Raw genomic sequence first — 27,610 nt, forward strand, 5'->3', positions numbered from 1 at the left:
TAAGATAGTCAAAAACAAACCTTATGGATGCAAGACGCGATGTAATATGGGATTATCAAAACCTTAGATGTTCAATCTGATAAAGTCATTAAAAAAACAGAAAACGACTGTTACAAAAGCAATGAGATTCCTACAATTGAAATCATAAGGAAGAAATTGAATACTTCCGGCAATAACGTGAGCTGCTGTGACAAAACTCTTCAGAATTGGATAAAGAAACTAGGATTTGAATTTTGAATAATAAACAAACGTCAAGCAGTTATGGAAAGCAGAAGAATAGTGGAATTGCGTAACAAATACTTAGAACAAATAACTGAATATTAACAAGAACAACGGCAAATTTTCTATTTGGACGAAACTTTGTATGACACTCACCAGTTTCGAAAGGGTGGGCTGATGGTTCGAGAATGTGTACGCCTAACATGCCTGCAAACAAACGATCGCGACTAATCTTTGTGCATGGCGAAGGAAGTAAAGAATGGGTTTCGAATTCTTTGAAATTATGTGGAAAAAAACTTGAGGACTGCAATGTTGACTATCATAAGAACATGGAATCCAATATTTTTGAGGAATGGTTTGAAAACACATTGATTTCAAATTTGAATGCGAATAGTGTAATAGTTCTTGCTTCCTATCATTCGCGACAGCTCATCAAAGTACCGAATAAAAATTCGAGGAAACATGAAATACAAAGTTTTTAATGGATAACAATTTGTATTTTGAAGATAACTATACCTAAAACCAACTACTTAGTTTTACAGAAAAGAATGTACACACCATACTGAGGCTTCCCCCCTATTTTTGTGTTTTCAATCCTATCGAGTTGATTTGGGGAAAATTGAAACCAGGCATCAGGCGTAAAAATAATTTTCCAAAATTTGATAAGGTAATAGAGCTAGTTAAAGAATGAGCATCTGATATTTCCGAAGAAGACTGGCAGAAAAGGATTAAAAAAGTAATTATAGTTGTAAAAGACTATTTGGAGACTTCCATATTAATGGTGGAAATAAATTCATTATTGATTTAAATAACGACAATGATAGGGAAACAGAGAATATTGAAGAGGAATTATCAGAAGCTTTCGAAGAAAGTAAAGTGTTTTTGAAGCGATCGATGGTATACATATATACCTGAGTAAGTAGTATTCAGAAGTATTTTCAATAATAACTCTGTTATTTGAATCCCTACTTTCCCACTCATCTATATAAACGAACTATTTATGAGCTCCCTTACTATACTATTAAAGGGGAACTGTTGGAAGGTGGTAGGTTGCACTATATCGTTTACTTGAACTATACACACTTGAAATTGGCGGCACTCTCTAAGGCCAAAAAAACCCAATGCATTGAAATGAACATTTGTGAACTAGTACACGTGGACGACTGTTGAATTGACGGTTCGTATTGGATAATTTTTACTAATCGAGTTTTATGATTCGCTGAAGAGTCATAAAATTGAATTTGAAGTCATGTTTATTATTACTAAAGGAGAGCTGTTGGAAGGTAGGTTGCACTATATCGTTTACTTGAACTAAACATGTAGTGGTAGTTCTCCATCCCTCAACGAAGATGAATCTTTTCAGTTTTCATCTGAAGAACTGAATATCTAAGGGTTGAAAGTTTTGTCCTGTAGAAAATTCCGTATCGTGGAATTTCCGAGAATAGTATGGAACGTTCGGGAAAATCCCGAAACATCCAAAGTCAATGTGTAACATCTCGAACAGTCCATCCCTTGGTATCTAAAGCAAGTTCCGTCGACCTTTTATAATTCAAAATTCATCCTTTCATTCCAACTACCACACAATTTCATAATGAATTATAATGGACTCTGCAGTGCAATTTTGAAATATACTGTCGTTTAAAAATACAGCTCATCATTTCTTTAATGAGTTTCCATTGTTAATTTCATTTTCAATTCTAGTGTTTCTCACCAATAAAATCGCTTCGATCTGACCTGTTGTACGCGATCATGCTTAATAGTGCCCATTTACATCTTAAATGAAGTCACCTGTAATGTGTCTTATGGAATAAATGATATTATTATTGTCATAAACTCCATGAGCGGAGCTGAGTTCCCCAGCTAGTAACTGAGAATAATGACCTCATATGAAATTCACTGAAACTTTATCGTATGTTCACAACTATCAATTTTATTTTGAAATATGTAGGTACCTTTCTGTCTACCTAAAGACAACACCAAACAGAAATACAACCTTGACTTTCAAAGTGATCCAGTAAGTAAAACAAAACCAATGCATGTTTGAAGGTGGTTGACAATGTTTCATGGTGAATTTCATTAGTTCGGACTTCCATTGTCTAATATGATATAAAATGATTTGAAATTCCTGAAAGAATCAATAAAATTGAAATGAATAGTTGAAAATAACAATTATATTATCATATCTTATATTATCCTGTCCTGTATTGTAATTTCATTTCAGTATTTTTGTTCAATATAATTGTTATTTTCAGCAATTCATTTCAATTTTCAATTTCACTGGTTTTTTCAGGAATTTCAAATCATTCTATATCATATTGAATAATGGAAGTCCGAACTAATGCAAGAAAACCAATGCAAATGCAACCTGTCTTCATCACGCTTGTCACATACTTTCGTCAAGTCGCTCAAATTCTTTTTATATCGCGAAGGTTTTAATTTTGCGGTTACTCTTATGATCATGATTGATTTAAATTGTGTGGTATAAAGGGGAATTATGATGTACATGAAATGTTTGAAACAACTAACGTTTCAATTTGATGATAGTTCGTAGGATAAAACCACCGCCCCGATTTCTTACGGATAATATCGTCTTATTTCACACAAAACACACAAACATTTCAGACAAAACAGTAGATTATTATAGACTTGAACTTTTTTCTTGAATTACTCCATCCATTGGGAAAAATCATATATCTAATTCATAGGAATTGAAAATTGTCTAATGGATATTTATGCACAGCAAAGAAAAAAATGATTCATCTCCCAACATGAAGTTTCAAGTACAACATCCAACGTTGTCACGTGTATAAGATAGAGTGTAATTTAGCTAACAGCATGCGGTTATTTTGAGCAGAAAGATTGAAATATACCGGTTATATTTTTCATTTAGTTGGACCAAACACAGTATTTCAATCATGCACATATCGTAGCACAGGTACCCGAAACCATGCAAGTAACGAGTAGTTACTCTTTGTCGGTTTGACAAACCGAGAAACTGATTCTCTGATCTTCACAAATTAAGAATAGGAACTGATTTTTTCATTTTATCATGATTAGATTTTTCAATACTGTTCTTAATGGAAGATAAAACTAGAGCCTACGGCGTTGAATGAATCCAAAAAAGCACTATTCGTCTTCGTTTTTAGGAGATGCTAACTTGGTTGATGAAAGATGCATCGAGAAAATGCGGCAGTTCTGGTGTTAGGGAACTGTGATCGTTTTGAGTTCTATAGTTGTTATTGTTTTCTGAATGTAACTTACAATTCAAGAAGTCAAATTATTTTGTCACATTGTTTCTTGATTTCTTTTACTTTTATTGATTCATGAAAAATGTTCATATAATCGTTATTGAAAGAAGAGAAAAGATATGCGAGCAATAGAAGACCACATAGTAAAAAATCAATGGGAATTATTACCTACAGAGGAACAACTGACCTAAAGTTGAAATAAAATTTGCGAACAATAGTTAATAACTCGTAAGACTACCATGAAGATATTCTCTTTCCTGTCGAATGATACTGCACTTCAAACTAGGTTTTGAATAATATTACCAGCACTGACTATGTCTACATCATAGCTCATTATCGATTACAGTTATTGTATGATTAGAAATCTCATCTCAATCATCACGAGTGATATTCGAAACTTCATCTAAATAAAAACTGGTCTGATGTCCATTAACTCATTCGAAAACTTTTTCAACCAGATCATAAATGTTTGAATTACTTGAGAACTAATAATATCATAATACCGTAAATAACTAGTTTGTTCAACTTGGATCTGATTTTTATAGGCAACACGCGCTATGCGGTCGAACCAAAAACTCAACCAAGTAACGCGATATAATTGAAGTCGTTTTTGTTACTGTAAAAAGTAGTGTTCATTTTTGCATTTGTTAATGCTTGCAATAATTTTATGTAAAGCTTGTTTCTTCTAAGGTAAGTACTTGCCCCAATAATAATAATCAATCATAACAAATAGAAAACAATTGAGTTTCTCATCTGATTTGAGAAAATAAATGGGATATGAACATACATTTTGAAAAGATTGATGACACTCTGTGGTAATTATTAAATAAACTTCCATTTTTGGATAATGTAGCTCAATGTTTCATGACGAAAGTGGTCAAAATGGGTTTTTCGTTAGCCAGTTGTTCTTTCCCTGTAAATGCCGAACATCAGAAATCAGGAGCCTTGTGCTAGCAAAATATCAAAGATATCCTACCATTCAATATGTGAATATTTGAGATTTCTTGAAAATTTCAGTAGCGTAATTACACTGTAGGAAAATTTGTTACTAAATATCCTTCACGGTTTAGTTCAGTGATAATCTAGAATTTCAAACTAAAATTGAAATGTAGATAAAATCAAACGTTTGGTCACCAGATAGATAATCTTTGATTTGCAAGACCTATTTGTTCAATCAAGTCTTGACAAAAAATTGAAATGTTATACTGGACGTCATTACCGTCTTCTCGATTGACATGCCGAAAATAACACCGAATTACTAAATAAAAAACCAACGGATATCAATCCAATGGATACAGATCAAGAACTTGCAACATTTTCAGGTACTGATGAATCGTGTAAATATTTTCGATACAAATGTGAATGTAATGTCTGTGAAGAATACATCAAGGTTATTTTCTAATACCCAATTGGCCATCTTGCTGGTCATAATTAAATCACTAAGAAATTAAAAATAATTTTAATGCCAATCATTGATATCATTTAACGATGTGATGAGTTCTATCTGATCTTTGATGAATTGTGGCCGAACAGATACATGAAAATTAATTTTTTTTTTCGAAGATCATTAAGGCACTCTTATCTCCAAGAGAAAATGATTTTATTCGATGAAATTATTGTTTTATTAGTGTAACAACTTCTATGAATCACTAGAAAAACTGTTCGTCGAAATATAAAAAAAATAACATCTGGATTTTGTTATAAACAAAAAACTGAATACAAATATCCTTAGCTTCCTCTGTTACTATAACGTTAATACATTTTCTCTTTTCTCTAACTCTCCCTTTTTTTCTCTCAGTAGCACCTGTATTCCTCTCTTTCTCTTCGTCGTTTTCCTCTTCCACTTTTTCTCTCTGCTCCTATCGTTCCCCCTCTCCCTGTCTCAGTCTGTCTTTTGAAAACAAGTAATCTGTGCAACCTCTTCTTCCCAGTTATTCAAAAAGTCCTGCTGCAGGATACGGTAACAAACTTGCTTCAATAATTTTTCTTGATACAATCCTGTACAAACATGATACAAAATACATTACAGCGAAATTGCTTCGGAAAAGACATGCAAATAAAATTGGAATGAAAGTGGGGTTGGAAATACGGCATTTGCATGAGAAAGGATGTGCCAGGGTCTACTAAAACACCACTCTCGTAGCAACACTGTAAATTATTAGCTTTGGCATCGTACTTCAAACTTGTTTTATCGCTCTAGTCGTTGAATCGAAATTATAAACATCTCGAAGTGGAAGTACAGTGCATATTTTTACGATCTCACTGGAGTTTATGTAATAATATCTGATGCTGTGAGTTTTTGATAATCTGAATGCATGAAACACTTACAAAATCTAGGACATATATTGTTTCTACTACGATCTTCTGTAAATTTTTAACTTAACTTGAAATCTTTCCTATTTTTTCAACTTTCTAACCTTTCCACGAGGTCTTCAATTCCTGGATCGCTCTGGGATGGATTTCAGCATTTTGAAATTATTCTTTCTATGTTTTTTAACACTTTTATTTGTAACTGACGTTACTGCAGTTTCGTCCTATAAGGACATTTTCACGTTTATACATTTTATACATTTATACGTTTAATGTATAAGTTTAAAAATGTCCTTATAGGACGAAACTGCAGTAACGTTAGTTACAAATAAAAGTGGTAAAAAACAGAAAGTTATAGTTCTCTTTTCTTCATTATGATTTCCTACCACGTAGTAATGGCTACATCCATCAATTTACAGAATTTATTCGAATGCAATTTGTGTGTGGTTAAGGTTTTTTCTTCTCTGATGACAAGCAAGGACACAAATATCACCTGCAAGTGGCCAATTTTGTGTCGTTTTTATGACCAGATTATGATGTTAAAAAATACTTGTCAGATATATGTGAAGAAAAAGGTGGATTTCAAAAATACTTTTTGCAAGGCATGAAATCTAAAAAAATTAATGAGAAAATTATGGAAATGAGAACAGATGTTGAATATTGAACAAAAGGCAATTTTTTGAAGGAATCAGTCTTTATTGGCCATAATCTGGAAAAATGAAATAATTAATTATTACGTTTTGTTTTTTTAGATTGTGGAAGATGAATAATTCGAAATAGGTCAATAATTAGATGTTGAATGTTTTGCCTCATACTAGATGGTAAGCTCCTGTGGAATGAACATGATTGAACAAACTAGTCAACAAAGTTCTAATATTTTATTCAGATATACTTTAACGTTCGAAGTGCATCAAATAGGATAATAAAAGGTAAAACTGAATCCTCTTGAGTGGAATAAATACAAAACAATCAGTCTTTCCAATACAGAAATGCAATACTCTTTTTGCTTGTGCTTGTGCAATTTCGCAAGAAATAACTCTATGCATAGATGTGTAGATCATGCAAAGAAGTAACTTTCACACAAACTGGAAGAAAAAACCCCTTTGAAGCAACTACTTTCATATAAACATTACACGAAAGAAAAATTCATTCGAAACAAATACTTTTATATGAACCCTGAATTATACAAAAAACATTTTTCTGTCCTCAGTTTGTATTACAAATATTCGTCATGAAACTGAATCATATGTCAGTAACAGGATTTCTACATAATATACTAAATGAAAGGAAAATATTTCACTTACATGGAACACTGTCATTCACACATTTTTTTTGTATTCAGATGGAGCAGATGTATTGTTAACTACCAAAATATTGATTGTACAAATGAGAAAGATCATCATACTATGTTTTTTTTGAACGAAGGCAAAGAATAATATGAGTACAGTTTTGGCATTCAGTGTTTTCCAATAAGTGAGGGAATCAATGTTCATTATATTTTACTTATTTTTCAATACCTAATTCTGGTTCTTGCTCTCTATCTGTGCTAATGGCGAAATCCATTCATTAAAAGCATATAAGTTCAATTCATCATTTTCGAATATTTGTCCTGCCAATGTCCACATATCATGTTTATTATCCGTGAAAATATAATACAGGAATTATAAATGTTTCCATATAATGAATAATGCACCACGTACACAGTAATATATTATTGTTTCTATCTCGGCAATGTTATGAAACATGCTGCAATTGACATTTTCGATTGATCTCTTTGAAAGTGAAAGTGCACTATTTTATTGGACATGTTTGACTAGAAAGCAAAACTTGCGAACAGCTTTCGATTATAAGTCGATTCTTATCTAATTTTTTTTGCCTTGTTGAATTATACAATGTGCATGTTTCTCGTGTAATAAGGCTTATGTTTATTCATGAATATAGTTTGAGTCACAAACGGAAGGAATGAAAATTGTATGGGAGAGTTTTCAGAGCGTCACGATATTGCTGTGTTTTTGAATAATTGTTTATGCCGAGATTGATATGAAGCAGTTATTGCAATTAATTAATTATATTCTTCAGAGGAAACAATTCTCCCTGCGCCAGCCAATTCAATACGTATTCATATAATTGGCTAACCTAGGTTTTATCATGTTATTTAAATTTTTTTAAATGATAAAACACAAGCACCATAGGAAAATCCTCGAAGCGCTCTCAGAGCGGTGCCTGTGCGGAAGTAGCGATTCACATTGGATTTAAACGCTGGACATCAAATCCATTTGAAAAAACGTTCTCAGGAAGTTTATTCCACATAAACGCAGTTCTTCAGATGAAAGACTCCTTGAACAGTGAAGTTCTAGGTGTACTGAGTTGAACCTCAAAATGATGAGCAGCCACAGTCATTCCCGTATTTCTGATTATGTACCGCTCTTGGTGCAATCAAATGTGTCAAGTCACTTGAACACTTCCCGTGAATGTATCTATAGAATAGAGACAAATCTCCAACCCTTCTTCGATGTTCCAGGTTGCACGTGATGTTCGCGTCTCCAATCAGGCGAATGGTTCTTTTCTGGATGGAATCCAGTAACTTTAGGGTTTGTTTCGGGTCAGAGCTCCATACGTGGGAACAATATTTCAAAGAAGGGCTGATCTGAGCTTTATGAAGCATCAAAAGTTGCTGAGGTGTGTACAGTTTTCTGGTTCGGAACAGTGTTCCAAGCTTTCAAGCTTTTGAGAAGCAGCCTTTGCAATTCCAGCGACATGATTGTGCTAAGACATATTGGGGTCCATTTTAACCTCCAACAAACTTATCGATGCAGAAAACAGAATTGTCTGACGTGACATTATTATATCTGGTTCGGAGACATTTATCTTCTTGGTAAAAACCGATGCCTTGGTTTTTGTGGCGTTGAATTGAACCTGGTTACTCTTTCCCCAATTCGAAATCACTTCCAGATCCTCATTAAGATATGCAACCTACTGCTGCCGGTGAAGATGTGCCTCCGTAACTTGGAATCCAAACTGGATTCCAAACGGGTGATAACAATTATCACCCGATAACGATTGTGTGATAACAGTTATCACCCGAAGACGATTGTGGATACTAACAATCGAAACGTCGAAATCTTTTGATTTTTATTTTTAATTTTTTGTCAATAATTTTTTTTTATTTTCAGCTTTTAATAATATTTCAATTTTTATTTTTTGGTTGTAGTTTGGTTTTATGTTATTTCTTTGTAATTTCAGTTTTTTTGTACAAATAAAATTGTTATTTTTAATAATTTTTCAGGAATTTGAAATCAATTTATAATATATTAGTATGGAATAGACAATGGAAGCCCATACTGATGAAATACACCACGAAACATTGTCAACCACCTTCAAACAAATATTTTTTACATTTTTCATTCTTATTATCAAATGCATCATGAACACTTACTTTGTCTGTGAAATACCTAATGTTTTTTTGTTGGAATTTCAATAATGACATTTAGAGAAAAGTAATTTTTCAAAAAAATTCATTTGTAGTTTTTTTTTCAAGAAACAAATGTAATATTTTTATACGGTTTCATTTAGCCTGCCCTGTTTGTTTGTTTGGGTCAAGTTTAGTAATTGAAATTTGACCCCCTCCTGAAATTTGGTACACACAGCTGCAAAATGGCGGATTACATATTGTTTTACAACTACCTCAATAGGGGTATCAAATGAAAGGGCTTGACTAGTATAATAGTAGTACACTTTGAAAAAGATGGAAAGTCAAGATGGCAGCAGCTACAAAATAGCGGATTACAAATTTTTTCAGAAATTCCTCGATATGGATATCAAATTATAGAGCGTCACTAGTAGAATAGTAGTACTCTTCGAAAAAATACAAATTCAAGATGGCCGCAGCTACAAAATGGCGGATTACATTTTCTTCACAACTACCTCAATATGGATATCAAATGACAGGGCTTGACTAGTAGAATAATAGTACACTGTGAAAAAGAGGCGAATTTCATGTCAAACGGTTTTATTGAACAAAAAGATGATAATCGTATAGATAATGTACTAAAAAATAAAAAATAATTCGGATGGTCTTAGGTAGCAGTTATCACACTACTCTACCCAGCAATCTAGGAAATTGATCAGTTAAAGAAATAATGAAATCGTTGGCGTAGTATTTACATTTTTACTCAGGTTACGCTACCCCCAACGATTTTATAATTTTTTTTAATCTGATCAGTACCGTAGATTGATGAGGAGGGTGGTGTGATGAATGTTACCTAGGACCTTCCGTATTATTTTTCAATGTTCAGTACTTCATCTAGGTACATCATTATCATATTTTTTTCAATGAAACCGTTTAACATATTTTTCACTTATTTTTTTTGTATTTTCCTTCACTGTAATGTAGGATCACATACGAATTTTTGGGAGGTAATAAATTCTCAAAAATTTTAAAATTATCGTGAACCTCAGAACTTATACCTGACTTGTTGATAATGAATGATCCACCATGTAAGTTGAAAATACATCTTGTATATACATGCAGTGTTTCACACAGTGACAATTACTTTTCAAAGTGTTTATCATTCAGTAATTTCCTGTAATAATTTTTTCAGTTGCACAAGTTATGTGATTTCTATATAATCTATTAACATTTTTCGATCCTCGTAATTTTTTTAACAATTCTTTTTCATTTTTCTTGGCATTTTTTCTTTTTGAAAATTTTGCCCAAAAAAGTTTCTGTTTTTAAGACGCTTTCATTATTTATACTTATAAAGACCGCCAGGATTAAATAATTTCCTCTGACAGTCTATGTGCGAAAACAAGTGAGACAACCACACTGTCTGCGCATGCGTATATATCTTATGTAAAAATAAATGGGCTTGAAATAGCAAGCCAAACTAAAAAGTGGAAAATGAATAATAGTTCAAAAAACTAAAAAAATGGCGCTTTAATAACAACACAAATGTTGTGTTCAACATCGATAATAAGTCCTATGGCTATGATGAACTAATGACTTTTAATAAGTCTGAAATCAGAATAAATTTATTTACAAAAAAATAATGTTGTTGTAAAGAAGCGTGAGGTACTAAATATCCATTGTTATAAGTACCTACTTGGTTAGGAGCTGTTTGCCAGATTGGAGCTTCAATAAAAATATAATTTAAAGCAGATTGTGGAAAGTTTGCCAAACTCCTTAGATAAAGTTTTGATGTCTATGAGATCCTCAGTTTCAAAAGAGGTATTTACATTAGATTTTTAATGGCCATATTTTTTTTTCAAACCAACTGAAACTAGACATCGTAAAATGGAATTACTTGAGCCAAAAGTTCAACTAAGAGATCAATTTGAAATCTAACTCACTCATTGTAAAATTGGGCGACATTTAATATAGTTTTTCAAACACTTGCGGAATCTTTATGTTTAGTAAATCTTGACATCTTTTTTGGGAAAGAAAGTTTTTGGCTTTCTATTACTCCATCTTGATACAAAAAAATGTGGGAATCTTCCAAAGAAAGGAAGAAAGTAATCAATTTGAAAATAAGTAACTCTATACATGGATGTGTAGATCATGCAAAGAAGCAACTTTCAGACACAAACTGGAAGAAAGAACTCCTGAAACAGCTACTTTCATATAAACATTGAATTACACGAAACAAAAGAAATTTTTTTTCGAAACAAATACTTTTATATGAACACTGAATTATACAGAAGATACTTTTCTCTACTCAGTTTGTATTCCAAACATTCGTTATGGAATAAAATCAGATATGATTCACAGGATATCTACTTTAAATGAATGGTAACAAATAGCACTTACTTGGAACACTGTCATCTCACTGGTAGACATCGAATTTTTGCCTTAAGACACTTGCCTTAGGGCTCTTCAGTAACAATCTGGATAATATTATAGAAAATACACACAATTCATTCATGAATTACGATTTTTTAATGTCACGGAATAAGTTTGATCTATTTATGTCATCGATGACATCGTAATGACATTCATTCACCATTCATTTAAAGTAGAACTCCTGTGAATGATATCTGATTTTATTCCATAACGAATGTTTGGGATACAAACTGAGTAGAGAAAAGTATCTTCTGTATGATATAGTGTTCATTTAGTATTTGTTTTCGAAAGAATTTTTTACTTCCTTCCTTTCTTTAGAAGATTCCCACATTTTTTTGTACCAAGATGGTGTAGTAGAAAGCCAAAAACTTTCTTTTCCAAAAATTAATGACTCCTAAAAATATAACCTCTTCAATTCATGACATCATTATTATACTAATTTGATCAGTAATCTAAACAAGTTCGTAACTTAGCTTTCTAATTTCGCTAACCAACTTGATTAGCGAAACCCGCGTAGAGAAACGGATTTTTTGTTCTGGAATGGGAAAATGTTGTTAATATAGATACCTCAAACCATGCTTTTTGTTCCAATTTGTAAGTTTTATTTTTATTTTTAAACGATAATTGGATTCCAATATTCCAATGACTTGTTTTTTTTATCATTCCTATCCCCACTTTTTTAACTTCAACTACTTTGATTATGAATTGTGATTTTGTTCAGGTCCGAGGACAGTCAAAGAGTTACATCTGATAACAAAATGCAGCACCTAATTAAAATTCATGGGAACATAAATATAAATAAATGGATTAAGCTTTGGGTCGCAAAGTCAACGTAATTAAAAGTGTAATGAATATTAATGGTCATGTCTCGTGGAAGAACGAAAATATCTCTCGTTTTTATTGTGTACTTCCACGTCCGCCAGAAAATTTCCGGGGGTTGCATGAAATATGGACCATTCCGCAGGCTGGAATTCTTGTTACTTACTGCACGTATCACGTGGCAGTTCGTCATGATTTCCGTTGTCGAAATTCTGAATGAGATATCACTTCAATGTGACATTCGAATGATTTATCCGTTACTGTTTGAATTTATTTGATTTTTCATTCAAGATATTGGACATATTTGGAAGTCTGTGTAGGTAGTTTTTAATTTTTTCATTCAATAATTCGTCAGCATAACAAAAGCATCGGGTTGATGAAAAACCGAACAAGGAATATGAATGTTGAAGAAAAACCTCAACAGATCTAGTAGGGAAAACTATTTACAACTCAAATAATTGAGAGAAACTCTGAAAGCTTCAAATTTTTGCATTTCACCACAGCATACTTTTTTGAATTCTTGATATTTATCCTTGAATGAATTTCGATTTGAAGGAAAGCTATCATGGTGTTTCTCATACCAAAGATTGGAAGACTTTCAATGGATGAACCGCAGTGTCTTACCGTTCTCATCGGCCTCACCTCTGTTTCCTAGAAACAATTCCCAGTTGAGAAGCGAATCGTTATCAGATGACAAGAAAAAATTGTTCTACAATATATTGTTGAAGGTACATAAAAAAACTTTTGAGTCAAAACAAATGGCATCATGCCTTCATTGACATAGAAAGAGCTTCAACAAACACCTCACATAAATCTTTCGTTAGATCTCTAAAGGAGCGAAACTCGTAATTCATCAAGTGAACATAGAGAATGCTCAGAAAAAAAGGTAGCTGTTTTCGAGAAGGAGCCAATGCGAATGGCCAGCCAGATAACATGAAACTAGAAAGTATATGAAGATTGTGGATCGTACTGGAAAATATGTCAAAACCCATAGATACAAACACGATTATGATGTGAAGTTCAAAACAGACATTAATGGATCCAAGATGGATTTAAGGGTTAACGTGAAAGTGGCAGAGCCAATATTCGATCTCACCAATATCTGTGGGAGCACCCACATCATTATTCAGGCAGAATTGTATGCTACACAGGCGTGTGTCGGGAGTGCCTTGAAAGAGTCACAAGAAACTGCAGCAGCAGTAAAACCTTCGAAGTCAATTAATTGTGAGTCTAAACGGATTTGGACTGAAAAGCTTTCCTAAGACAAGAAGAAAAATCAACTAACCAAAATACTTGCTGTGAGTGTATTATAGGAAATGGGAAAATGAGGAGAGAATAATTGGGACTCTACAAAATACCTTGAAGGTTGCAGTACTGAAAAATTTCAGGGCCTTCCCACCCATTAAAATCTCCATTCTTCAATGAATTTGTAAATAATATTAAACAATAACTAAGAGACGCTTTCTTCCGTGAAGTAGAAAAAATATTCTGTCGATTCTGTATATCAATTGGAATGTTAAGTGATTCAAAAGTAGATTTGGTATGGGTAATGTGAATAGAAAGAAGAATATTTGCATATTTTGAACTGTACGCTCACATCTTGTTTCAATCGGAATGGCTCCGCTTCTGAATGTTGAATGAAACATTATGTATACCTTAACATTTTTCAATTTCCAGAAAATTTCTGGATCAGACTAATGTAATAGATAGAAATGAGACACGTTAGCAAAGACAAATTTTCGTGTCTAACAATTATTTTTCTAATGGTGATCATTTTTTGACAAGCGAGTTATGACTTCAAATAGATTGTTGACACCGGGTAAACTGTTAATGGATATTTTTGAATAAGTGACTTGTGCGCTTCTTATCATTCCATTTATAGACCCTGTCTGAGATCCTAGATTTTTCCTCAGTACTTGAGAAATATTTTCTGGGGAATATCGAATCTTTTCATAGATTTATTTTTTAGAGTTTCAGAGAAAAAAATTCCAAGGATACGATGATATTCACGTGATGTGTAGATCAGGTAATAATTCGTGACTCATAGTTGACCATTTTTCCATTCCATCTATTTATTTATATATTCTCTTCTTGTAATTTCTTTTATTTGTTTATTCTCAATTTTTTTTAACTTATCAACATAAATTCATTTTGAAAATTTAATGTATAATATCAACTTCATAACAAAAGTCAACTTAGTCAGTAACTTGTATTTATAAATATTGAAAGTCAAATAAACGGAGGCATATATGAAAGGGTTACGAATGATTTTGAAAAAAAATCACTACATTCAGGGTTTAAAGTCGAAATTCAATAAAATTGCTAGTTGGAATTTACAAAATTTTGAGTTTGTAACCCTTCTACGCGTTCCTGCAAATTAGATGAATTCATCAATGAATAATTTCTCAAATTTTTTATTTTCAAAAATTAATAACGTTTTGGAAAGACCGCTTTCCGTTTTCAAAATGAATTTCACTTGGAGAATTTTTCTCGATTATATGTTTTTGGGTTCAATTTTGACGTCAAATATGATCTAGAAACGATTACAAGGTAACTTTTCAGATTCCCTTTTATTCCACATGCGCAGATACTTCAGTTATCTAAGAAAAGAAATTTTCAGATTATGAAAGGTCAAAAATGAAAAAAATAAAAGATATTGACATGTCTTTCAAAGAATATAATGTAGCGGTCATTCAACTTTTGTACTAATATTAATTGTAACCTATTTTTTAAATTTAGCTTTCCTTCCATTCTTCAACTCAAATATTTTATCTGCATTCGCGGATGTGAGTATATTCAAATGTTCACTTTAACTTCGGCATTCACGAATGCATCGGCAGTGTCCCTTATTTTTAGTTATGGTATATAAACTTATGTAAACAATTGTTCAGAGACATAGGTACATAGAGAGAACAAAAAGCAAAGATGAATATAGGAAAATCAAATATTTCGAAATTTCGAAACATTACTCTCTCCCAACATAACTACACAGTGGATTCTGATAAATGCCTGCCGGAAAATAACTCTCCCGGCTAATACCACGATGGATTATATTTAACACATTTATGGAAGATACCTCATAAAGGATAGATTAGTTTAGAATCAAGTAGATCACCTACATGCTATATGTATGAAACCTTTATCTGAATCTAAGATTAATGGATACATGGTCTAGAACATAACTTGTTTCAAGTGTATGTCACAGTATGCTTCAAGAAAGGACTGAATCCGTTAACTTGTGAACATCCAATAACTTTCCAATCCGTACCAACAATGGAACAAGCATTACAATGAACCAATAAATTATCAATAGACTGTAATAAACATTATTAAAAGTCATTCATATAACAATAAAACAATTTTCGAATTCATTTCACACGTTATTGGTCGTATGCCACTGTTAAATGTTAATCTATTCTTAATGTCACAACCATTATGCATTCATTCAAAATATGGCCGCTTGTTGTGTCAAGTATTTGTCACATTATTGTGTTCAATTCATTTTCGCATTATAAATTTATGAATCGCTTGTTATTCTGTACGTCCAATACTCATACATGAGTAATTGTGCATTACTGTTATGAATACTTCAGGTATTTAGTAACATTTTTTCTAGTATGCTTTTAATTCATTCAGAATTCATTCAAGGTTAAGTTTTTTTGTGTTCTTTTGTTTTTAGTGTGTGATTTCCAACATTGTCGAAAGGTCGACTGAGAAATTAGGTGAAATTTGATGTCTTTGATGGGTCAAAATTCAAACATGGAACGAGAGCTTGAATTTACTGCTTGGGGAAAAATTTACATTTCAGTTACCGGCTTGGTCGATATTCATCACAGTATGGTCAACATACTCAAGCAACAACAATTTTAGGTCTCAACGAGACAGTAATGATGCACTTATATCACTAATGGACCCAAAAGTTTCGGGAAATGCGGTGAAAAACTGGGATAACTGACGTACAGTCATCAGTTATCTTATCTTTCTATACTGGGTGCCAATATACTCGGGTATCAGGCATCGAAAAAGCTGATGAATGTGCCAGATACGGATAATCAACTCCACATATATATATAGCACACTGAACCAGCTGTGGAGGTACCAAAATTTCCGGTAGGGAACCTAATTGGGAGAAGATCTATTATAACAAAAAAGAAATTTTTCAGGAAATTGTTTTATTGTGACCTAAAATTGAAACAAATTATCAATATAGATTTTGGAAAATGTTACTAGTAATAAGTGTCAGTTTACATGAAACAAGAGAACCATCACAGTGACCACATCAGAATAATGATTTTTGTAATTATTGTAATAATTGTAATTGTTAAATATGTGAACTATTCCATAATTTTAGAAATTTTGCTACTGACTTGAGGGGGTGCACAAAAGATAGATATCAAGCCAACACCTTTTTTGGATAGCTATTTGTTTTGATTTCGAGACCTCATTGCATTTGAGGTATATCAAGTTATTTCAAGCTTTTTCCTAGCCTCTTTCTTGTCTCAACAATTTTTTATTGTTTTTATCGAAAATTTCAATAAAACAAATAAAAAATGTTTTGAACGGTTTTATTGACGATGAAAATAGATCAATGATCTATTTTCATCGTCATCTGATCAATGGTATTGATCAGATGAAAACCTGAATAAATATGTGAATACTACAGCCAACGATGTTATTATTTTTTATCTGATCAATACCTCAGATTGCTGATGAGAATGGGGTAATGACTGCTACCTAGGATCTTCCGAATTATTTTTCAGTTTTTAGTACATTATCTGCATCATTATTTTTTTTCAATAAAACCGTTTAACAAACACATTTTTTTTATTTTTATTTTTTTTACTCTTTGAGTAGTAGTAATGAGTCATGTGTCAGCCAAGAGTATTTCTGCTGCACTTTTTGTTTTGCCTGCCATTACTTCGGTTTAAGATCCATAGCTTTTGTTTTGTTAGCTTTTGTTTTGTTAAAAACTCTCGAAATGAGAAATGATATTTATCCCTCTTTGTACACATGTTGTTAGATGGTTCAAGAGTCGGAATCTGTCAGGCATATTTTGTTCAAAATTTCAATTTATGATGTGAAAAATCTTTCATCCAATTTCAATTTATTCACAAGTACCAACTTGACATTGTGAACCCAGCTGGGTGTACCCAGCACCTCTGTGATGAAATACTGAAATTTATTGGATCTTATCATTTCTTTATCAAGAGTGCCCTAGATCGGAAGGTTTTGACAAATTATTTTACATGGGGAAAGGGTCCAAGTGATCACACCAGCAATATTCTATGCATCTTGGTTCAATTGTACACTTCCACTCAAAATTTTAACTTTCGGGAGATGACAAGCTTGCATAATCCGATTTAACCAGAGGAACCTTAAAGATTTTCATGGTGTGAGATTCTTCTTTTTTCTCATGTTTATCCTGTATATTCCAACATCATTGGTGCACCCGCTCTGCTTTTCAGAGATTTTCATTCCAGAGTGGCTCAGTCCTTTTCGAGTAAAACTATCGGTAACCCGATTATTATAGGAGATTCCTGTTTTTCTTCGGTTCACAAAAGGCTTCTGAAAGCAACAATTATAAATAGTTATATAAATATGGGGTGTTTCAAAATCTACAGGAATATTCTACAAATGTTTGTATTCTCAATTCAAGTCAAGCCATAATAAACATCAGCGCAACGATTTGATAACAAAGTTTCCTCATCGAAAACGCCATACGATCATTTTTCATTCTTAGCAATATTAATAATCCATTATGGCTTGCAAGTTCAGCATTTATCTGCAAACTTTGAGGTTCCATTAAAACTTTAACACCACCATCATATAAATTATTAGTCTCATTTGCTGAAATAACCAAATGATCCTCTTGAAAGTTTTCCTACTTTATACTCATATTTTATCGTGACTAAATGTCTCCCTCTTATGCACATACGTCAATATTCATTGGATGTCAAAATGTATAAATTTACCTAAACTGAAAGGCGTATATTTTTTAGAAATATTAGTGTTTGGGAAAAAAAGTTCTTGACTTTCTACTTCTCCATCTTTATATAAAAAATATGAAAAAATTACAAAATGAACTTTCTACAGAGATGTGTAGATTATGCACATAAGTTACTTTCAGATACAAACTGGAACTACTTTTTATGTGAACACTGAAATATACGAAAATCAGAAAAAAGTGGGAATCTTCCAAAGAAAGGAAGGAAGTAATCAATTTTAAAAGAAGTTACTGTATACATAGATGTGTAGATCATACAGAGAAGTAACTTTCAGGCACAAATCTGGAAGAAAAAGCCTTCCTGAAATAGCTACTTTCATATAAACATTGAATTACACGAAAGAAAAACTCTTTCGAAACAAATACTTTCATATGAATACTGAATTATACAGAAAACACTTCTTTTCACTCAGTTTGTATTCCAAACATTCGTTATGAAATTAAATCAGATATCATTCACTGGGTTTTTACAAAATTTACTAAATGAATATAAAATTTTCACTTACATGTTCACTGGTAGACATCAATGTTTCGCAGTAAGACACTTGCCTCAAGAAACATCAGTGTACTTTTGGTCATAATATAACGATAAATTTTAAGTAAGTCGGAAAAATTCTTGCTCCCTGAGAGCTATCTTGGCGTGCGCTACCTATACCGTCTGAGTTACATGTAGATAATGTACCGTAAGATTGTTTATCTTAAATAGTTCTAAATAAGTCCTCAACAGTATATGTCTATCTCTTATGTGGTAGCAACTATATGTAAAATACTGAGCCATAAGTACAATTCAATTATATACTTTTTTACAATACCCATTTTAGAATATCTGTCAAATTCATATAGAAATTGATACAATTGTTATTTTAAGTATTTGATATTGATTAACTTTATCTTTTACACTAAGTAATTTGTACGACTTGTTTAAAAGTTATCACGATAAGATCAACTTGACGCAACGCAGTAAGCCATTACACGTCGCGTCTACTGTAAGATGACGGGGGACAATGCGTGGGGGTAGGGGGCGGTCTAGGCAATGAAGCGACATCGCCGAGAACGCGATGCGAACGCGGGCAAACGCGTGTGGGCAGACGTCGTTGACGATTGTGTTAGTTTTGCGAAATTTGTTTATAGGTAACATAATTCGATTCTCAAAGTTATTCCTTACTCAGTGCAGTTGAAATATTTTTTTAGTTGCGGTATTTTTAAAGTAAAAATATAAATTACTAGCTGATGCCCGCAGCTTCGCCCACGTGGAGATTTGTTTGTCACATTAAGTTTCGTGACAGACCATTTCGAACAAATTTTAGTAACCAAAAACCTCAGGTTTCCAACTTCAAAACTGACTAAATTCAATACAATCTGTGAACTCATATTTTTTCCTCTTGGGGGTGGAAATTCCTGTTTTCTTTTCTCTATGCTTATTTATGATATACAAAGAACCAACCTGCATATTTCAAGATTCTAGGTTCGGTAGTTTCGCTGTACGTTAATATAAGAGTGTCAGTCAATCAATATACAATACAATCTGTTCCCTGCTGTTTTACCTGCGTTAGCTTGGAAACCTACCCTATGTGTTATTCCAGGTCATGATCTCTCTATATACCAACTTACATTTGATACAGTTAAGCTGTTTAGGCGTGAAAAAGTAAAAAACGTAAATATATACATTACGTTCATCCATTCTCACAAACTTTAGGCATTGATAATATTAGTAGGAGTAGGATTAATAGGATTACCAGGATTACCAATGTATTTCATTCTAATCCTTTCAGTTTTTTTGCTGATGCTATTCAATATTGGATAAGTGGACATTGTTCGGATATTTATTTTACTCATTATTCAACCCATCATCAATTAATTTTCATTCATGTTATAATAATTTGTTTTCTATTTTTGATATTACTTTTGTTTTAAATAACTCGTCTGAATATTTCGGTACACACATTTAAACTTCTGAGGGTTGTCGTTTATTAGGAGACGGCAGCTTGTTAACGGTAAATCCCATTTTAATATACATTGCATTTGGAAATATTATATCCTTAAGTGAAAATAACTACATCCAAATGATATTGCTAAATTCATTCTGAGTTTTGATGTATATTACGCAAACACTATTAAAATCATAAACTTTCTGAGAAGTTCCAACCTTGGTTCTAACAGAATTCCGGCGAATTTATTCGCTACTGAAACAATATTCAGATACCCTACGTTGCTTGATATGAGTAAAATATAAAGAATGTGCAGAAGAAAATATTTGGCTGAATATAATCAGTGTAAAGATGGAGTAATGGAAATTTCATGCAGATTATCTTAGGTGGTAATTCTCAATTATAATACCTGTGAAGTTGTAGATATCATTTCAATATTCCAATACAGATTTACGCTATTCTTCAGAATCTTTGAGAGTCTATTTTTCAATTGAGAATCGTTGATTCCATTTTCAATTCATTTTGATATATGATTCAATAATTGATCATTTGCTCTTCGTACTTTTAAATTCTAGTTTTTTTTTCGCAGTTACTAAAACCAGCAGCCCCCCTGATTATGAAATGCGTATGGAGTTTGATCTCTTTTGAAAAGTGTTTATATTTCATAATTCCACTATGTGCAGTTTGGAATTATATCAAACAATGAGTTATTTGAAAATAACAAAATATATTTGAAAATTTGGAATTGTTACAAAGGCATCGATGCTGTGCAGAAGTGTGATACCAAAAACCCTAGAAATATTTTCGAAATTGGTTACCTGAAAATATGCAAGTCTATTTGGAAATCCGAATAAATATTTTCATTGTAGATCGTTTCCAATACTTTTTGAGCAGTTCTCGTACTATTACCAGTTCTTAGGAGAATGGTGTCATCTTGCTACTGTATAAATACTCGTAACGAGTTAAAACCGTTCTTGATGTTAGAAAAAATGAATATCTAAATTGCAAAATTTTCCTGGAAATTGTAGTATTTCATCTCATCAATCAATGTCATAGATTACATATATTATTTGTAGGGAAATATTTCGAGGGAAAATAATTGGGGTGAATGGGGCCGTTTCGTTGAAATACGATGCCGTCATCCATCCAGCTAGACCGGATCCACTTAACTGTATATTATTAATTGAAGCTCGAATTGAAGAGAAGAATATCACATTTATTTAATGGAGTAATTCATCACTTCCTGTTTCAAACGCTAATGAACTAGTTGACATTTGTTTGTCATACTACCATTGAAACTTGAAAACTTCAGAAGCTGCTGAACATTATGAAGTGAATTGGAAAACTAATTTCATCAAAAACTGTGAATAGCTGATAAGCAAAAGCTCTAGCTTTTCTTAAACATTGGGAGGTTGTTGTAAACGGTCTGTTTAAGTGAAATAGCACTAAAGAATACTTCTTTCATAGTAAATAATTAGAACGTGAAATTTGAAACAATAACATTTGTTTCGTTCTAAAAAATATCAGTAACGATGTTTGAAATCTGTCCATCTGTTAACACCTACATTTTCAATATCATATTCATATATTTTTCAAGAGGAGATGTTACTTCAGAAACAGAATGTTCTTAGAGCAGGTATTGCGAAAACAAAAGAAAAGAGAATTCTATTCTGTTCAAACTTTAGAGACTCTAATTGGCTCTTCTTCAGGAATTATACGATTATAACAAGATGTATAAGTAATAACATAACCAACCAGTTGTTATGATACCTAAGGACAAAATGTGAGATTATTGTCAAGAAGCCAGTGCAAAACTAATGTTTTTTTTAAAATATCACTTAATGTATGTAGAACATGAAACATTGATGAAATTTAACCTCAAGACACCTACACTGTACTGATGAGGCCATAAACCAAAAACGCTTGTCTGCGGTTCGCAACTTTGAGTGCTTTGTTAATGAATTTTCTTCATTTCAATTTGTATCAAAATCACTCGCGAAACCATCTTATTATATCCTGACCTGGACGTCACTCAGTCCAGTCTTCGTAGAGAAGTTGGTGAAGCCAACGACCCGAGACCAACCGAAACTACAGAGAGTCTGGTTGACCTCCGTTGATGAGTCCGTACATTGGTATTACTTCTTGCAACTAAGTTTGACTATCCTTGCCTCAGGAATACCGTACTGATGAAGCCAATGAGCCAGATACACGTGTCTGTGACTTGCATTTTTGAAGTGATAACTTCGCCGTTACGTAACGCGTAACGGCGCCAGTCCGTCTGGCTTCCGTTTCTCTCACGCATACGACAGTGGCAGGCAGGCTCTCCCTCTCTATCGGACATACGTTTCTCTCTCTATTCGCATGACTCAGTGTTTAGTGTGCGGTAGACTTAAACTGTTAATAATTTCAATATTTCCTAACGATTTACTGCAAATATTGTATATTTATATACGTAGCGCTCCGGAGATAACTTTTATATTATCGGATCTTCTGCTAAACCACGTTTTTCCAGAAAAATGGTTTTTTCACTGGCCTACTGAAGAATTTTTGAATTGACTAGATATTATGAACAACTAATTTTCACATATGTGTTACGAATATTATCCTTAATAAATGAAACAGCTTTCTCTGAGCTTAAATTTCCCAATTTTCTGCTTGAATTTGAAGTTCAAATTATAAAACCTAAGTGTCACCCCACTTTTGGTTTTTCCGAAATTTGTCTCTTGTTTTGAATTTTCATCAAATCCTTATTTCACTGGAATGTAAAATGGACACATTTGTGTTGAAGCTATGTTTGCAACTAACCGCCTTGGGTATCTTGAGTATTTTTGATACTCGTGTATTGAGCCGTTGTTATGGCCGTTTCCTACTCACGCTTTCCTTCGAGTCCAATAATAATTCGTATTTTAGCCACCACCACTGATGAGACCTAGGAGTGTCGAAACATCGGTGTCTGGTGTTGGATCACGAATGACTTTTTTGGCTCTAGTTTCATCTATATTGAAAACTGTTGAAGAAGAGAGCTGGAGCAATTATTTTTCAAAGTGAAGCTAACTGAACCATTTTTCACTTTCACATACTTTATACATTCAGTTCATTATTCTAATTATAATTCATTTTGTTTCAGGTCAGTTCATGTTCCAGAGCAATTTGAGTCATCAAATATAACTCAAGGTAAAAATTTTGTTATCGTAGCAATAATTATTCTATTTTGGTGTAATTATCTTTTCACTTTAGAACAATAAAAATAGCTTTATTGGCTCAGGTCAAATGGTAATAAAACGGCCAATTAAGTAAAGAGTTCAGATAAAATTATGACGATTATATTAAATGGTAAACAACAGGAAGAACCAATAGAAATTTGCATGTCTTGACTCAAATTGACGTGGAATTATATGATGCCATGATTTCATAGAGTCGGTCAGTATTGACACTTGCAAAAATGTTTTCAAAGCTCTTTAATCATCAAAACCACTCCAGTATTCTGAATTTTATCATATATGGTAGGATTAGAGAGATATATTCAGATACATATCGTCTCCGTTAATAGGATAGCTGACACACATGTAGAATTTCATTTATTTCTTCATTTACATAATATATACGAAGACTTAGGAAGGTCACATATTTTTTTGAAAATTAAATTCACTAAATTTCGTTTTTTAGTCGACATTTAACAAACTTTCGAGTTTAACCTCAAAAATTACAAAATTTTCAGTGCAAACTCCGATTCAATCATTCTGACTTTGAATGAATTCTGACTTTGAATTCGAAATTTTAATAAATTCCGACTTCAAACTCTGAACTCAGTGATTTTTTTTCAAAATCATATTATCTATTAACTGAATCATTTTTCTGAAAACTAACAAAAAACTGTATTTAAAAATGTTTATTTTATTTTTGATACCACTAATAAAATATCAAAGGAAGGTCTGATCCCTCTTCCCGCATACATCACTATAGGGTGGTATGATTTCAGTACTAAAATCTACAAAATACTAAGAGTGGAGTAATTCATCAATTTGTCATGAATGTTATGAAAGTCGCAAATTATTTCCAGTTATTCACTTTGAGCCGTTTTCCGTTTTTCACTTCGTATTTTCCATAAAAAATTTCGAAATAATATTTCCAAATTTTTTGACGTCAAATTAACCTTCATTTTTGATGATCTTTCTTACAGAAGACCAGTTTACGATATATCACTAGCCAAACCTTAAAACGTTATTGTGTCATATAAATTATTTCTATATTAGGGTATCAAATTCATTGTCATTTTAAAAAATTATATAAAAAAAGTCTATATTTTTTTTTCTGGACACACTAATCATCTAGCGGTGTGAAATATACTTTACAACTATTTTCATACCTACCAAATATACACAGAAAATTTCATAAAAATCGGTAGAGCCGTTTCAGAGAACTGCGACCACAAACACCGTGACACAAGATTTTTATATACTACTAGCTCATACTATACCCGCGGCTTCGTTCGCATTCATGCCATTGAATAAGTATTAGTAAAATAGAAATGAATCAATATGAGAACTATATTTTAATGCTTGGCTGGAAATTTTCAAAAATTATTACATATACGATGCAGTTTCGAAAATTTAAAATATGCTTTATTGAATTGTTAAAATATTTAAGTGGCAACTAACCACAAAAATGATACGTAACCTAAAAATATGAACGATAGAAGAGTATAACAATACATATAGAAAAATTCCAAACATCTGAAACTATAGTCAATTGAATGGATTGGATTGACTGTGAATAATACACTGCGACAGTATTACGGTATTACTGGAACTTCATTACTGGAATGCTAGATGACGTTAGTAGCTAGATTTTGAGATTTTTTTGACAAACAATCTTTTATCTTACATAAAAAATATTTTTTATATAAAAAGTATCCCGTGTTGCTTCTAATACCTCCAAGAACATGTGTACAAAATTTCATGATGATCGGTTGAGTCGTTTCCGCGTGAAACCATAACAAACAAACTTACAGTACTATTTATAATATAAGTAGCGATTATATTATATTATATGGATCAGAATTTTTTTTATAAAATTCAGTGTAAAGAATGGAATTGACTGCTTAAAAACACTCAGAGCCAAGACCAAAAAAAGTTATGCGCCGCTGGCGAGAGCAATATGGAGGAAAAAGCCGGCATTGAGAAAAAACAATCAATTAATGGCTTTTGCATCACGATAATGCACCTGTCCACTCGTTATTGCTTGTTCGTAATTTCTGACCAAAACCAACACCTTAATCAGTCAACGTATTCACTAGATTTGCCCCCCTGGGACTTTTGCATGTTCCCCAGATTGAAAAGACCCATGACTGAACGGCATTTTGGGAGATTGAGGAAATGAAAACTGAATAGCTGAGACAGACCAAAAAGTGCATATCAGAACTGCTTTGAAGATTTAGAAAACGCTGGCACAAGTGTATTACATCTGAGGAGACTACTTCTAAAGTGGCAAAATAGAAATTGATGAACAAAAAAAATTAAATCCACCTTATTTTTTGAACAGACCTCGTATTACAATATTTTTTTGTACTTGTATTCTAAACCTCATCGGCACGAACACCGTAACGAACCTATGATAACAATAATTTTCATTAGGTGTAAAACAATAGAAGTGACTGCATATGCTCTCTTTCTAATAAAATTCTATAAAATTTGGTTTCAGATGACATAATCAAAAAATATTCATCGAGATAACGCCAGACTGTAAACATTATCAATTTTTTCTTTCAATTCATATTCACTATTGAAATAAATGAACCTTCATTCCATTTTTTTCATTTCTCCAATGAAACAAAATATCATGGAAATTTCAAGGTAAAAATATCAAAATGAATGTATCAATTATAATTGTTCCTTTCCATTGTTATACGTTTTGAAAAAAAAAAGTTGAAAAAAAGTGATTCAATTATGACATTAGTGAATCATTAGTTAAAATGCGCATTCGTATCTGAAAGTTTGTATTCAAAAAATATTTTGTAGTAGAGTATGAAAGTTGTATACCTAATAATTTCATAAACTACACCTTATACCACGATACAAAATGGGGATTTACTAGAGCGTCATTGAGACATACTAGGTTGCAAAGCTTAGATGATAAGAAGAATAAAATGTTATATAATATATATACCTTTTCATCGGTGTGGAAAGCGGCTATAGATTCTCAAATATGTAAAAAAATACTGTTGCATGGACATATTTGAGTGCGTCAGATATTGATAGTATCAATGTCCTACGGTGGTTGTACGTAAGGGTTAAAATTGAAAAGAAAAAAAAATTTATCGAGCGCGTCAGATTTTCTGAGGGGGTGTTAAGTGCAACAAAAAAAAGCTCTCGTCCAATAATCTGACGATTTCGATCTGACGCAAACTGGTGGTCATTATTATAATGTGCAAAAAAATTCGCCATTTTGAAATACTCAAGTGCGTCAGATTAAGATATATATGGTTTATCTTCATGTTTTAGACGTGCTGCCTCATAATCTGACCATTATTTAGAGTCTAAAGTGATCCGCTTAATCTGACAAAAACAATAAAAAAAAAAAATTAATTCATTGAACTTAATTCATTGAAAAGCTCAGGAAATAGCATGCAAATAAATAAGTGTATGTTTTTTAAGTAGAATACTTGTATTTATAAGAAAATAATTTTTTAAAAATGCGCAAAAAATTTAATTTTTTATAATCAATTGATTATTTGATGAAGAAAAGAGAAATGAAACTTTCTATGTTTTTACCACTTTTATTTATAACTAACGTTACTGCAGTTTCATCCTATAAGGACATTTTCAAACTTATACAAAATATAAGGACATTTTCAAATTTATACAATATACCGGGTGTCCCAGAGCTTTTAGGCCAGCAGATATCTCAGTTACCTGCAGAACAAAAATTAAAACAAAAATATGTATCATAGGAGAACACAAGCACTTTCATACAGCATAGCAAAATCCACCCCCTGGTAAACAACCCCCAAGAAACCACCCCTAACTTTTGTTTTTCAAATGGCACGCCCATGTTTGTTTTGGTTCAACTTACAGTCTTTTTCATTTCTCGGTCAATGATGTATCATGGTAGGTAGAATGACATGCAGAATCATAGAAAATAAAAACTCAAATGAAATATTAATGTTTAAGGTCATCTGTATTTTGATACATGATACTACAGAAAATGTTCAAAATGTTGGCCAGCACTTGCCACACATGCTTCA

The 27,610-nt window shown here is 32.3% G+C and overlaps 1 protein-coding gene across 9 annotated transcripts in view; it reads left to right on the top strand.

Annotated features, from left to right (window-relative positions):
* LOC111518249 (TOX high mobility group box family member 4) overlaps positions 1–27,610 on the top strand; it is a 249,801-nt gene that overhangs the window by 112,946 nt on the left and 109,245 nt on the right. For 3 of the 9 annotated variants that reach the window (XM_074175318.1, XM_074175322.1, XM_074175319.1), the window contains exon 2: positions 23,495–23,541. The exons of the other annotated variants lie outside the window; for them this stretch is intronic. The gene's annotated coding sequence lies outside the window, so the exon portion shown is untranslated. The remainder of the gene's footprint in view (positions 1–23,494; positions 23,542–27,610) is intronic. 9 annotated transcript variants of the gene reach the window in all.

Source organism: Leptinotarsa decemlineata, unplaced genomic scaffold (assembly GCF_025532065.1).
Source record: "Leptinotarsa decemlineata unplaced genomic scaffold, Ldec_3_MD MMD2_tig00001019_RagTag_RagTag, whole genome shotgun sequence".
NCBI classification, from domain to species: domain Eukaryota; kingdom Metazoa; phylum Arthropoda; class Insecta; order Coleoptera; family Chrysomelidae; genus Leptinotarsa; species Leptinotarsa decemlineata.